General features: G+C 42.7%; 1 protein-coding gene and 1 non-coding gene across 12 annotated transcripts in view; both read left to right on the plus strand.

Annotated features, from left to right (window-relative positions):
- Positions 1-15,941, plus strand: part of CARMIL1 (capping protein regulator and myosin 1 linker 1) — a 351,508-nt gene that overhangs the window by 102,795 nt on the left and 232,772 nt on the right. The window lies entirely within an intron of this gene.
- LOC119467820 lies at positions 7,369-7,472 on the plus strand. The gene has a single exon (XR_005196446.1). It is a non-coding gene; the product is annotated as a U6 spliceosomal RNA (small nuclear RNA).

Consider the following 15,941-nt stretch of genomic DNA (forward strand, 5'->3'; position numbering starts at 1 on the left):
AGGTTGATTCCATATCTTGGCTATTGTGAATAGTGCAGCAATAAACATGGGGGTATGGATGTCTCTTTAATATCATTTCCTTCTTTTTTTGGAGATGGAGTTTTGTTCTTGTTTCCCAGGCTGGAGTGCAATGGCGCGATCTCGGCTCACCACAACCTCCGCCTCCGGGGTTCAGGCAATTCTCCTGCCTCGGCCTCCCGAGTAGCTGGGACTACAGGCGTGCGCCCCCACGCCTGGCTAATTTTTTTTTGTATGTTTAGTAGAAATGGGGTGTCACCATGTTGACCAGGATGGTCTCGATCTCTAGACCTCGTGATCCACCCGCCTTGGCCTCCCAAAGTGCTGGGATTTATAGGCGTGAGCCACCGCGCCCGGCCTGAGAATCTCTCTCCGTCGCCGGGAGCCAGGCTGGAGTGCAGTGGCAGGATCGTGACTCACTGCAACCTTCGCGTCCTGGGTTCAAGCAGTTCTCCTGCCACAGCCTCCCGAGTAGCTGGGACTACAGGCACGCGCCACGATGCCCAGCTAATTTGTGTGTTTTAGCAGAGACGGGGTTTCACCACATTGGCTAGGCTGATCTCGAACTCTCGACCTCAGGTGATCCACCCGCTTCAGCCTCTCAACGTGCTGGGATTACAGGTGGCTCTGTTGTGAGCCACCGCACCTGGCTGCCAGAATTATTTTTCTAGTTCCTTCTCATTTGGGAAGGCTATGCTAATTATTCTTAAATTTATTTTTGATTTGACTTAAAAAGAATTTTTTTCGCCCTTGAGGATGTGACTTTAATGTTTATAGTGTATTGTAGTCTAATTCAGCTCTTGTTGCTTTCAGAGGTGAAGACTGTGTATGAGTTCCTTGGTAATAGAGAGTCTTTGTATGATAGCTTCTCAGATGCTGGCTGTAGTAGCATAGTGCTTGGTATGTGAGCAGGTTCGCTGTCTGTCTTCTCTGGAGTTGGAATTGCGGAGGTCTCTTGAAACTCATCTCACTCCCAAGTGATGTGTACTTTTTAATTAATTTATTTTTCCCCCTAATACTTTATTTAATGAGTTGAGCAGCGTAGGCTTCAGGCCAGTAGGAGAGATATCCATGGGTAAAAATCGGTTTTGGCTAAAGCAAGTTGGTAAATGCAATACTCGGTGGTGGGCAGAGGTCCCAGCCTTGATAGAAGCAGCTGGGGCAGCTCTCAGTGAAATGCACTGAGGTCTTTGCAAGGGGAAGGGAAGAAGCCACCTCAGCTTTCCTGTTAGGCCAGCAGGAAAGTGATCCACCTCCCAGTTATACTCCTGATCCAGAGTTCCAGCTATTCAGATCAGACAGTACCTCTTTTCTGCAGGACTGTTGATGTTCAACATAGAAAGGGATTGTGACTGTACCCTTCATCCAAGCTTGACCCTAGGTGACGTGCATTCTATGTGGATGCAGTCACCCTGAAGTATTCCAGAAAGGCTGTCTACAGGTGCATCCACGCTGATCTCCCATGAGGGAAGCCTCAGCTGTGTCGATGGGTGGTGGATGACAGGGAGAAGAAATCAACTCCAAGACCCTTCATGAGCACCAGGGCTGACTGGCTGTTGGGTTAGAGCCACAGACTTTTTCTGCTGAGCCAAGCACTGCAAAGGGGCCCCTGCTAAAAGAAACTTCCCAGAAATGGAAAGCTCTGGGACTCAAGGCCTGCAATCTTGATTATTTTGTTTCATGGAGTGCTCCCTTGATGTCATGCACTCCTTCTTCCCCTAGGAGTAGTAGTCCCTGAAACCCAAACTACTGTGGATGCAACTGTTATTTGGGTCTAGCTGCTTAGTGGGGCTGCCACACTCCAGGGTGGTGCTGAGGATGTCTCCTAGGGATCCAGTGATGTGACGTGCTGTCAGATCTCCCAGCAGTGGGTACCAGCAGCAGTTCTGATGAGGATGGCAGGGGAGTGCTGTGAGATTCCTTGGTTATAAAGAAACCTTAGTGTTTTGGTTTTCTCAAATACTGGTTGTAGTGGTAGACAAACTGGTCACATGGACAGACCTGAGACCTCTTGGTTACCCAGGATGATGCAGGCAATGGTGATTGCTGAGGTCACACATAAGTTTTCTCCTTTCTTTGTGCTGTGTTCTTCTGCCTGAAGGTGTTATAATGGCCTACGTCAGTTGGCCTCTATCCAGGAGGTGTTGCTTGGAAAACAGCACCAGCCGTGATGGTGGTACGATTTGCACTTGCCTTATGTATCCAGGGAAGGTACTCTGGTGTCTCAGGCAATTGGTGGGGCCATAGAGCTCCCAAAAGTTTCTGTCCTTTGTGTTAAGCTACCAGGGTAGGTAGAAAGGCAAAGCCATGTGGGGGCTGGGTCAGACAAGTCTGTGCTCTGGCTCTCCACATGCAGGCAAAAGCAGCGGTCCCAGTGGGGATCAGAGGGCAGCTCTCAGGCTGCTGGTGTACATTTAAGGGAAGAGCACAGCCGCTTCTGCTGCACAGAAGAGTCTGCGTGAAGACGGGCGTAGCAGGTCACAGTAAGCTCTACTCAGTTTTCATGCACTTGGCAAGGCAGGTCCCACAGCCACAGTGTTCCACGAATAGCAGCTAGCTGGGTTCCAGGCAGTTGGCACTCAGAACTCAAAACTGCCCTAGGCCATTAGCCTTTGCATGGCTTTCAGGCCACATTTCTGTTGGTCTGCCCACACAGCAGGGGCACCCAGCTCCTGTGCTCTCTTATGCCTGCAGCACTTTTACCTGCCCCTCAGTTCTGGCCAAGGGAGCTTCTTCCCACTCAAGATTATATCTGGAATCTCGGTTGCGCTTCTCTCAACATGTGATTGCTGCCTGAGCTAGCTGGCCGACTTCCACAAGGTACCCTGTGAAGTAAGGTCAGCAGTGGCTTCCCTGTGTTCCTGCTGGAGACTGGGAGTGCACTGAAAGCATGTCCACTGCTGCTCCTTCTCATGTACTCCCCATGGCTCACTCAATCAGCTCCAGCGCTGGGTAGGGTTGACGGCTTCCCTTGTGGCCTGGATTGCCAGGTTCTGCAGTAGGAGTGTGCATCCCAGAGGCAGCTTATTCTCCTCTCAGACTCCGGGGACTTAGAGTTTTCCATCTGCCTCATAGTAAATTCCTGTATTTCTTCTTGGAAAAAAAAAATTCACAGTGTGAGTCTTTCCACACTGTTCGGTCTTTCCAAGGGGTAGAGGCATGCTCACAGTGCCTCCAATGCACTATCTTAGGATTAAAAAAAAAAAAAAAAAAAGCAGGTTTTATCGAGTACTTTTGGTATGAGAGTTAGTGTACAATTTAGGGACATTATTCTTGGAATCAGACAGACCTTGGTCAGACTCCTTACTCAGCCATTTTCTGGTTGTATGGCCTAAGGCAATTTTAAAACTTTGTCTCAGTTTCCTTATCTGTAAAACTAAAAAAAGTGGCAGTCACACATATCCGTAAGATTTTTTGAAACTTAAATAAAATAATGCATACAAACCATTTAACACAGAGTTTGACTCAGTAGGTCCTATTTGGTGTTAGTACCATTATTAGCTTTGTATTAAAGAACTACATACTGTCTTATCTTCTAGGAGCTTACAGTCCAGTAGGGCCATAACATACATGTTGAGGAAAGAAAGGGAATATTAGCCTGTTGTGATGCGGTGGGAGAGACTTTCTGGAGGAGCTGGGATTGGAGCCACTGTGTCATACAATGCCAGGGAGCACGATTTACATCATCTTTGAGGATGGGTCCCTCTGGAGTAGTACAGTTGCACTTCTTGGAATTTTGAATGTGACCATGAAGGATGTATGGAATTTGAATAGATGAAAGATGAAGGGGTTTGGGCTTGGGTTTGGTAGGAATAAACAAGATTGTTTCAGAGGATGGTGAGACCTCCTAGCTATTCAGAGAGCTTTTCGCATTGAGCAGAGGTAGTCAGGCTGTGTGTCTCGAGGTGGCTCTGGGGCTTTGCTTCTTTCTGTGCACTGAAAGGTGGATGGAATGAACCTTCTGGTGAAATGGGTACAGGTCAGGGTGAAATGCCTTTGATCCATTCACATTGTCTTCCTTGTGTCTCCTCAAGGGCCGGGATTGCCGTATTTCCAAAAGGGCACTTTTTTGTGAAAAGCCTTTTAGCTTCTTTAAGTAAACCAAAAGGCTCACTTGCTTTTTCCGCCATTTCTTTTTCTTTATCGTTACTCTGAACTCATTTTGTTAAGTACCACGTTTACTCAGTATGTGCGGTGATCAGGATGTTGTGTGTGTGACCCTGTACCTTGGTTCTCCGTTGTATAGCCTTACATTTCTTTTGAACTTCTTTATGCACTTTTTTCTTTCCTTTTCTTACCTCTGTGGCATTTATTCTGCTCTTTAAGGACTCTCAAAGGCATAGTAGATCATGGCTTAAATTAGGTGGCAAGAAAAGATTTTCTTTATCATTAGGCTTCTACTCTTTTGAAGCTGTGTCTTTGGTAGATTTTAATTGTGAGGATGTCAGTAAAGCCATATGGACCCAAAGTGAATAGCATATCTAATTATCTTGTAAATAACTTCAGCGTAGTAAATCTCCCAAGTTATTTTAAAAACACAGTATTTTATTGGGTATTTAGCATTATATGATACTCTAAAGCAGAAGTCAGCAAACTTTTACCCTTAAAGGGCCAGATAGCAAATATTTTAGGCTTTCGGGCTGTTTCTGTTATAGATATTTAGTTCTGCCATGGTAGTGTGAAAGTAGCCATAGAAAATATACAAAGTGATGGATGTGGTTATTTTGCAGTAAAACTTTATTTGCAACAATAGATAGTGGGTCAGGTTTGGCTCTCTGGACTAGGTTCCTGGCCCTTGTCCTCAAGGAAAGATTTTGTTGGATTGAGAAGGTAAATGGAAAACTAAAATTACATGATTCACAAAATTTCCAGATAAGAAACTCTATGAAAAACTAAAAAAACCTTTTATCTCCTATTGTTTGAATTAGATTTCATGTTTGATAATGAATTTGTAAATAAATCCCAAATACCCTTATTGATACTTCTTCCCTTTTTTAAATGTAAGACCTACAGCCTCTCTTTATTAATCAACCATTTATTGTTTTCTTTGCACCAGGCACTGTGTAGGTCATTGGAAATTTACAAATAACTTAGACACATACTTTTCCTTCAAGGAGCCACAGTCTAGACGGTGTACTCATTTTTGCCAGATGTGGGCTCATGCTTTGGACCACATGAAATATTTGGTCTAAAGTGGCAAGAAACCTGCATTGCAAAAGGGCCTTTTAGGGGGTACACTCATCTTTCTTTCTGTTTCTACTGTATGTGTGTTTGGACAGCTATATTTTTGTTTCTCTTTATTTTTGTATTATTAGAGAAAGTCTGCCAGAATTTATAAATGGTGAAAATATTTTGATAACTTAGTTGCCAGAATTCCTAGTCTTGATTTCAGAGATTGTGTTTTCCTGACCTTTAAAATTTTAGCTTAGTCACCTTTATTAAGTTTGTGAATTTCTTGAAGCTCTGCCTACCAAATTTTAAAAAAGCACCACCAGACTGCAGAAGGTTGTATCTTAATAGTATTGAAATAGGCAGTTGTAAAAAAATTGTGTCACCTAAGTCTAACAGCTCTTCTAGAATGTTTTCCTTGAGACCTAAGCCATTTTGGCCCTTGCATATTGGGTGGGTCTGGGATCTGTTTCTCCTTACAACACTTCTAACAAAAATGGCTGGATTTTTTCCACACCAATAAGTAGTTCTTCGATTTTGACACTACCCAGAGTTAGCACAGACCCCGCAGGTTATGGGCTTAGGCCCACAGGACTCCTCCACGTTAGATGTCAGTTCTAAGTCCAGGCCTCCTATACTGCTGACCAAGAGATGGTGAATCTTGAGTTTCTATGATCCATACTCTTCGGATTCAGTAATTCCCTATGAAGGCTCACAGAACTCATGGAGTCACTTTACTTCCTATTACTGGTTTATTGCAAAGGTCACAACTCAGGAACGGCCAAATGGAGGACCTGCAGAGGGCAAGGTATAGGGGAAGGGCAGGTCCTCTCTAGGTGCCACCTGCCCAGTACCTCATGTGTTCACCAACCAAGAAGCTCTCCAAACTCTGTAACGTAGGGATGTTACGGAGCTTCCATGACATCATCATGGTTGACTAAATCACTGGTCACTGTGATTAGTTGTCTCCATCCCTTCTTCCCTCCCCAGAAGTGGGGCAGGGGCTGAAAGTTCCTTCCTCCAATTTCATGGTTGGTTCCTCTGGCAACCACCAGCCCTCATCCTGAAGCTCTCTAGGGGCTCACCAAGAGTCATCTCACACTCAACTCACGTGTGACTGAAAATGGGCTTATTGTGAACAAGAGACACTCTTCTCATTCCTATGACCCAGGAGATTCAAAGGTTTTAGAAACTCTGTGCTAGGAACTGGGGATGAAGACCTTATTTTTAGTTTTTGAGGTGGAGTCTCGCCCTGTCACCCAGTCAGGAGTTCAGTGGCTCAGTCTCAGCTCACTATAGCCTCCACCTCCCTGGTTAAACCCATTGTTGTGCCTCAGCCTCCTGAGTAGCTGGGATTACAGGTGTGCTGCAATTAGTCACCACGTCGGCTAATTTTTATATTTTTAGTAGAGATGGGGTTTCACCATGTTAGCCAGGCTGGTCTTAAACTCCTGACCCCAAGTGATCCACCTGCCTCATCCTCCCAAAGTACTGGGATTACAGGCGTGAGCCACCATACCTGGCCTCATAGTTCTTATTATAAAATCACAGTGGAGTTGGATGGGGATGAGGCAGGGCAGTGTATGAAGGAAAGAGGCTCTAAAGTCCACATGAGGGTAGTATGTGGACTTCTCTGGCTCTGAGGAAGTGCTGTGGGTTGAATACCATGGGGTGATTTGATTGGACACATTCTGGTGAGTCTGGTAGTGGGTGCCTCAGGAGCCGTGAGGACATTTAAATGTGACAGTGTCACAGAAGAGATAGAAGATTGTTCCCTAACTTGGGTAGTGGCATGAGAAAGTGGGTCTGGTGTTGGGAATAAGGTAGGCTCGGATTGTGGTTTTTGAGGGTGCCAAGAAATATCTTTATAAGGTTTGGGATGTACATAGATGTAGAAGGAAGAATTATGCCTTTCTAAAGTTCTTTTTAAGTGAAAAACAAAAATATTTTAAAGATGTAAATAATTTTCATAAGTATATAGCAACCCATAGAGAAGAGTGTAATCTCTTTCTGTGACATAAATTGAAACACGTTATGCCAGGTTGGATGAAATCTGTGTTTAAATATATTGGCATCAGTATTTTGGTATTTTCCCTTTAGTAAGATAATCTTGATAACCTTGATTTCTTGCTTTGTGTCCTGATTACCTTGAAATTAACATCTTGAAATAAAAAAACTGTGGTCCTCACTTTGGTAGTACTTATACTAAAACTAGAACAATAAAGACATTAACATGTCCCCTGTGCAAGGATGACATGTAAATTTGTGAAATGTTTCATGTTTTTTAAAACAAAACTATGGCTTCTGTTTTTAAAACTTTGTATTATGCAAAACTCCTTGAGAATAAATCATTTTGGGAACTTTTAAATACATGCAAACATAGAATAGGACAATAAACTTTCAATCTGTATATGTGTATGTGTGTGTGTGTGTGTATATATATATAATTTTTTTTTTTGAGTTGAAGTCTTGTTCTGTCTCCCAGGCTGGGGTGCAGTGATGTGATCTCTGCTCACTGCAACCTCTGCCTCCCGGCTCCAAGTGATTCTCCCTGCCTCAGCCTCCTGAGTAGCTGGGATTACAGGCATGTGCCACCATGCCCAGCTAATTTTTGTATTTTGGGTAGAGATAGGGTTTCACCATATTGGCCAGGCTGGTCTAGAACTCCTGACCTCAAGCGATCCACCCACCTTGGCCTCCCAAAGTGCTGGAATTACAGGCATGAGCCACTGCACCTGGCTGGTTTTTAAGACTTTACATTTCAGAATGTTTGTTTTCAAGAAGGAAAGCCCAATTGCCCTAGTGCTTTATTTGAGGACAGAGCCTGAAGCACAGGAATAGCATGGGGGGACAGTACTGGCACCATTGCCGACGCATCCTAGATGTAGCAACAGCACATTTCTTGGGTTTTGCCCCCGCTGATGCTCAGATTTCTCTGTGGCCAGCAATGACCAGCACCTGTGTCAGAGGTGGCTGCCTCAATTAAGACACAAACCCAAACTTCTAATTGTGTGGTAGTTTCTGCAGCACCAGTCAGGTGTGCAACAGGTACTTAGGTGTCATTTGCTTTTTCTTCTACCGCAAGAGTGGCCTTGGACTTGTATGTCTGTTGGGTGATGGTCGAGGTTGCTTTGAGCCAGTCCTCTCCCCTGGTCCACTCAGCGGAAACTGTGTATGCCCACATGGCACTGTTTTCCTTAGTGCTGGCTGAAAGCCATTGCTGTTTTTAGATTTACTATCAGAATGCTACCTATGGGGCAGAGAACCTAAGAATGTATAGCTTCTACCTAATCACTTCATTCTCGGGGGATTTAAGCCTCACTGCCTTGAGAAATTAAGCAAAAGTTCTGCAGGTACCATCTTACATGATGACTATAAATTCTATGATCACTGCTAATAGTAGAGAATGTTTTGTTCGAGCCACTTAAATATATTTTCTTTTCCTCTCGGCAAGCCTAACATCATCATCCTCAAAAGTACGGTTGCCTGTGAATTTCCTTTTGGATAGATGTCATACTATTTACTTTTGCTCATCCATTCATCTAGCCAAGCGTCCAGTAAACATTTACTGAGTACTCACTATGTGTTGAGTACTCTTCTCCATGCTAGAAGGACAATGAATAATAGGTAGTCTTTCTTTATAGAGTTCATACTTATTGAGAGAGGAAAGCTGGACACTAAAGCAGATAGTAATGTGGTGAGCTAAGTGCAGCTATAAAGATACGTACAACTTATCAGGACAACTGTTATCTAAGGCATCCATTTCGCAAAAGGGAGGAGAGAACACCCTGTAGGCAAGGGGAACTTCACTGTTACTGCCATATTCAAGGCCAGGAATTGAGTGCTGAGAGAATGAGCTGGAGATGTAACAAAGGTGCTCTGTGATGGAGTTTGAACTTCAGTTTGCTGGTGAGGTGTGGGGAAGTCTGTGAACAGGACTCAAACAGTTGAGTGACATGATTCCTTTTGTGTTCTAGAAGAATTCCTCTGGTGGCTCTGTGCAATGTGGTTTTCAGAGAGCGAGGACTGGAGACAAAGTAGACAAGTGAGAATGCTGAGGGGCCTAATGATTCATTCATGCATTTCATTTGGTAAACACGCATTGAGCACTTACTGTGGACCATGCCCTGTTCGAGTCATTTGGATTTTATTTTCACATAGATAAACAAAAGAGATAGATAGTAGTAGCTTTTTTGGGATAAATTGATAACAGATAAATCACAGTGTTTGCTTTGATCATGACAAACTTTTGAATACATGTTTTCTAGAGGAATGTATTGATTTGGTGGTATTTTTATCTTGGATTTGGATCAGTCAGCAGTAACATGAAAAATGGCCTCCTTCATGGTGCAAATTAGTAAGGCTTTAGTTTCAGCTCTTGAGTTTTTCTAAGACTGATTATTTCAGTCTGTAGATTATTCTGAGCCTTAGATTCTCATTTTCTGCTCATTAGCACCTCAAAAAATGGAGAGGAAGGAAGAGAGAGACTTCAATCTGACTTGCCGCTTGTTAGAAAGTTTGGGAAAGAAGGTGATGAAGTTAATATTTGGTTTTCAAAATCAGGTTACAGACTGTTTTGAGGCTTATACTTGCCTGAAGTCCTTGCTCTCTCAACCGTAGCTAACTTGCTGTCTGGATATATATCTGAGTGTGTGTGCCTCATGCACAGTGAAGGGTGGGATTCACTTTGGAAATTTGGTATGAGCAAATAGCTTAAGAATTAATACATTTAATTATTTTACCAATCACATTGGTCATTTGCAGTATCAAAGCAGTTACTTTTGTATGCTATAAGGACGTGGAATTAATTTTGTCGTTTATGCTCTTTTTTGTTGTTGTTGTGGAGGGGGAATCTTGCTCTGTTACCTAGGTTGGAGTGCAGTGGCTCAATCTTGGCACATTGCCTCTTCTGCCTCACAGGTTCAGGTGATCCTCCTGCCTCACCTCCCAGGCAGCTGGGATTACAGGTGTCTGTCATCACACCCAGCTAATTTTCTCTATTTTTAGTAGAGATGGGGTTTCACCATGTTGGTAAAACTCCTGACTTCAAGTGATCCGCCTACCTCGGCCTTCCAAAGTGCTGGGATTACAGGCCTGAGCCACCATGCCTGGCCTGTTGTTTATAATCTGATATCTTGCAACTTGAACTTTGTTAGTATGGTTTAGGAATAGGAACTTTAAAAATGAAAACAAATGCTCCCCAGGACGTTGAAGAAATAACTGTACCTACTTCATAGGGTTGTTAGGAGGGTTAAATGAGTTAATATGAGCAAAGATGAAGGTCCAGCACATAGTAAATGTTACATAAACAGCTGTCATTTTTACTGATTTTACTTTTGAAAGTCAATTAGAATTTGCATGAAAGTAATAAGCAATAGGTGAAAATCATGATAATACTAGATTATGAGATATTACGAAGCTGGCCGTGGTTGCTCATGCCTCTAATCCTAGCACTTTGAGAGGCGTAAGCCAGCAGATCACCTGAGGTCAGGAGTTCTAGACCAGCCTGGCCAACAACATGGTGAAACGCCATCTCTATAAGAATACAAAAATGAGCCGTGCATGGTGGCAGGTGCCTATAATCTCAGCTACTTTGGAGCCTGAGGCAGCAGAATCACTTGAATCCGGGAGGTGGAGGTCGCAGTAACACTCTGTAATGTCACCTTTTACTTCACTAACAACACGTTTAAAGTACAGAATATACACATTTTTAAGTGCTCCAATTCAAGGAAAGTTGAAACTGTCTATAGTTATAGGCCTACATTTGAAAAATACTTGTCATGAACTGAGGAATAGGCAAATCCAGCATTTGGGCCTTAACTTTTCTTCTATAGTTCCCCAAATAATAGCCTGAAGAGCATATGCTGAGATACAAAAGTCGATGAATAAGTGGATAGCTGAATCTGTTGAACACTATGCTCAGTTTCTAGTTCAAGACAAACGAAACATTAACATAAATTGATCTGAATTTTCTAAGTGAAGAATTCTATCCTTAAAAGATTTATAAACTTTTAAATAGCAATATATATTCTGCAATTCAGCAGCTTTTCATTCTGTGATTTTGAAGACCATCTTTTGAAGATGTAGAATTTAGTCTTCCTACTTGGGGGCATTTCTTCAATTCGGTGAGCCAATCATGAGATTCACCCAATGGAGATATTAAACACAATGAGAGTGAGGGAGGGAACTGAAAGTGCTTTGCTCTTTGGTTGCAGTGACTTCTAATTGAAGCAAACCAGCTCTACATGTGGATGGTCATGACTTTACAATGACAATTAAAATATTTTCAGTAGAAGACTGTGGCCTCAGGGAAAAGCATGTATGAAATGGAGAATAATCACCAGATGTGATTATGGGCCCCTTTTCTTAGTGGGTAATGATTTCTTTGCCTCTGGCTGTGAGTTGGCAAATGGACTCTGTCATTGTGAGTATCTATTGGAAGAAAGAAAAGGAACAGAGCTATGAGACAAACAGTACATAAGAAAAAAGAGAAAAAAAGCTCCTGTGCGGATGGGCAAGTGGAAGTAACACTCACTGTGTGGGGCCTCCAGACCTCGGCGAACATGCTGTGATTGCAGCATTATACCTGCAGTGTGCCCACAGGTGTTCTGGATGTTTTGAAACCCATCTGATGTAGAGGCATTTTTTTTGATATCCTCAAGTTGATAAATGTTGCATTTGGCATTGTTATTCTCTCTACAACAGGAGAGTAAAGGCTGGGCAGTATTGAAAAGCCCATGTTTCTTTTGGTGATGTCTGCCTTAGTTAAAACAGCTACTGTTATGTGGTAGAAATGAAGGAATTTAGCACAGACAGCAATTTTATTATGTTTTCTCTTTTAGATGTGGATTTCTTTCTCTCTCTTTTTAAGAGACAAGGTGTTGCTCTCTCACCTGGGCTGAAGTGCAGTGGCATGATCCTCGTTCACTGCAGCTTCCAGCTCCTGGGCTCCCGCAGTCCTTTCCCTCCAGCCTCTCAAAGTGCAGCAGCTGGGACTATAGACGCTAGACAACACACCCAGCACATTTTTACAACTTGTTTTGTAAAGATGGGGAGGTCTCTGTTTGTTGCCCAGGCTGGTCTTGAATTCATGGCCTCGAGCAATCTTCCTGTCTCCAAAAGTGCTGAGATTACAGACAGGAGCTAAGATACCTGGCCTGTACTTATGACTGCCCTGAGGGGAATTAGTTTTCACTCCTTACTCCCTCCTTTGCTAGAGAAGCCCACATTTCCAGGTTTATACAAATTGAGTGCTCATCATGCATTTCCAAGTGCCCGCAGCTGTGCTTGTGTCATCCATAGATACTGTGCCGGCAGAAAATGGAATGGCTTTAATTGAGAAGCATGAGGAGGACTTCTATTTTTTAATTGGAGTTTGTAAGCAAACTTCAAAAGAATGTGTTTCAGCTTCTTCTTGTTTTAAAAATTATAATACTGTCCATTGTATGTTTTGCATAACTTTAAATCTTCTTTTAGTCAATTTGTATTTTTTTTTTTTTTGAGGTGGGGGTCTTCCAGTGTTTCCCAGGCTGGCCTTGAACTCCTGGACTCCTAAGAAGCTAGGACTACCGGCGTGTGGCATAGTCAAATTGTTTTCCAGAAGTGTTAGCTGCTTGAGATTTTAGGCAGATTGGAAGTTGTTGATCACTTCTTTTCTTCAAAGTATAAAATGGAATAATTGCTGGAATGAGATGTCAATGTTTTTTATTCTAGACACTGTGAAACATGACTAATGATGTTAGGAATACTTGAGTCAGCATGTGAAAAGGAAAAGGCAATGAGTTGTTTCTGCTCAGTGATCAGAGCCAATTAAGCAGGGGAAGGCAAGCTAATGCTGGTGTGGGCCACAGCAGTGTTCTGTCTGCCTTGTGTGTGTAGGACTCATAATAATTACAAGAGACATGCAATATCAGCAGAATGCAGTTTAGGAATGAAGAATCAGGAGACACTGAGTTTCCTGCCTAGGAAAATTTTCCGTGTGAGACCAGCCACTGGTGTTGAACTATGTGCTAGGAAACATTTTACTCCGTTGTTATACATTATGAACCAATCATCTGTTTACGATTTTTCTGGTGGCAGTTGCCTAGATTAAGGGAAAAAAAAAAAAAACAGGCTTTAAAACATTGCAAAAGTAAAGTATCGCAAAAATAATGATACTTTCCCAGATGCACTATGAACTTCATTGTCAAATTAGTTATGATTAGGCAGGTCACTGCCCTTGTACATGTGCTTTTGAGATGTCATTCTTTGGTGCTATAATGATCGATACTACTAATACATGTAAGTAAATTTGTTGCCAAGCTTCCCTTAAGCCTCAGGAATATGGCTATTTTTGACATTACCTGGCAATTTCTTAAAAATAAATTTTTCTAGACATATGTACACACACATATATTAATACATACACACACACACATTTTTGAGACGGGATCTCTGTTGCCCAGGCTGGAGGGCAGTGGCATAGTCTTGGCTCATTGCAGCCTCCACCTCTTGGGCTCAAGTGATCCTCCCACCTCAGCCTCCCAAGTAGCAGCAGCTACAGGCACATGTCACAAAGCCAGGCTATTTTTGCATTTTTTGTAGAGATGGGAATTTGCCACGTTGCCCAGGCTGGTTTCCAACTTCTGGGCTCAAGCAATCCGCCTGCCTCAGCCTCCCAAAGTGGTGGGATTACAGGCTTGAGTCACTGCACCCTGCCTAGATTTTTATATATGTTTTAAAAACCTAGGCAACTCTTTAAAAAGCCACACTTTCTGTCTTTTTAAAAATGTTTATTTATTTATTTTTTTTGCAACAATCTTGCTCTGTCAGCCCAGGCTGGAGCGCAGAGCTATGACCTCTGTTCACTGCATCCTCTTCCTCCTGGGTTCAAGTGATTCTCTTGCCTCAGCCTCCCCAGTAGCTGGGATTACAGGTGTGCACCACTGCCTGTGATCAGCCTGGCTAATTTTTGTATTTTTAGTAGAGACAGGGTTTTACCATGTTGGTCAAGCTGGTCTTCACCTCCTGATTTCAAGGTCTTCCAAAGTGCTAGAATTACAGATGTGAGCCACTGTGCCTAGCCACTTTCTGGCTTTTAATATTTGTGTGTTATTAAGCTTGATTTGATTTGAAAGCTAAAATAAATTGAATGCTCTACTTCGTAAGAGGTAGTTAATTTAAAGGTAGCTGTTTGTACTCTACAAGAAGTATTATTTTTCAATAATGTTTGCTAATTATTCACAGATATTTCACTAATCCACTAATGTCGTCATCATAGCATAACTGGCTGGGTGGGGCATTTTCCATAGGACATTGTTCTATACATGTCGTCTTTCCAGGAAACGTTGATAATTACACTGCTATACTTGGATGTGGAACCCAACGTGAATAGTCAAAGGTAAAAGGCTACTGGGCTGTCTATCCTAGGACAAGGGGTAATGGTGTATGGGCTAGATAATAGTGACAGGAGCCCTAAGGATCTTCTGAGGTTGAGCCTCAGGCTTCTTCTCTTTTCTTTCTGTCACAGTTGTGTCGATGGTATGGAGATCTTGCAGAAGATGCTGGGTTGAGGTTGGTCTGGAATTTGACCTTGGTCTTCAGTGGCCTTGTCAGCAATCATTACAGAGTTAGTGTTCCGTGTGATAGCCACTAGCCACATGTGGCTGTTTAAATTTAATAAATTAATGACAGTGAGATATATTAAAATACTGTGTAAGTTACAGATTCCTTAGTTGCACTAGCTGTATCGGCAGGGCTTAATACACTGCATATGGCTAGTGGTGACTGTAGCAGGTCCCATGTTCCCTCGGACACTGACATCTGTTGAGGTGCGATGGCTTGTCCAAGGTCACATGGCTAGTCAGTGCAAATCAAGCATTTGGACCAGTTGAGCAGTTACTCTTTTACGTCATGCAGGCTTTCAGTTTTGGGTGTTACATCTTGAACTAAAAATGTGTTCCTGGCAGGCCACAGTGTTCCAAACTGTGAGAAACTCAACGACAGAGTTAGAAATTAGTTATTCTTACATAATTTTAGTTTTACAAATATCTGTGATTCATCTTAGGGTGGCTTTTTTGTGTGTGTCTGCATGTGCGCATGTGTGTGTGTGTATCACATGTGGTGTGGTGGGCCTTTGCCACCTGTGCCATACATTGCTAACCTGGTATGTATGATGCCTACCTCATAGATATATATGGGATTTAGAAAATGCAGGTTATTGCAGTTGGACAGGACTTTTGAAGGTATCTAGTTTACCTTGAATGTATATATAATGCTCCTGGCAAGGCTGTTGATGGTGAGGGCTGTGCCTTATAAAAAAGTTCACTTCTTTCCACAACTTCAAATTGATCATTTTCTTTATATCAAGCAAAAATGTTTCTTCCTATAATTTCTACACATTGTTCCCAGTTGGCTCACAGGAAAACGTTTATTCACTCTGACATATGCAGCCCTGCCAACATTTGAAGACTGTTTTCCTGTCATTCTTACATCTTTTCTCCTGTAAGAGAAGCAGACGTAGTTCTGTCAGCTTTTCCTTGTGCGACATGTTTTGCAAACTGCTCACCACCCTGCTTGCTTCTGCCTGGACTGACTCCAGGGCATGGCTCAGATCTGTGTAACTTTCATGTGAATGGATGTCATGCTAGATACATTTGGAAAATCTGAATAAGTCTTTCTTTTTTTTTTTTTAGACGGAGTTTCGTTCTTGTTACCCAGGCTGGAGTGCAATGGCGTGATCTCGGCTCACCACAACCTCCGCCTCCCGGGTTCAG

Source organism: Cebus imitator, unplaced genomic scaffold (genome assembly GCF_001604975.1).
Source record: "Cebus imitator isolate Cc_AM_T3 unplaced genomic scaffold, Cebus_imitator-1.0 Scaffold335, whole genome shotgun sequence".
NCBI lineage: Eukaryota > Metazoa > Chordata > Mammalia > Primates > Cebidae > Cebus > Cebus imitator.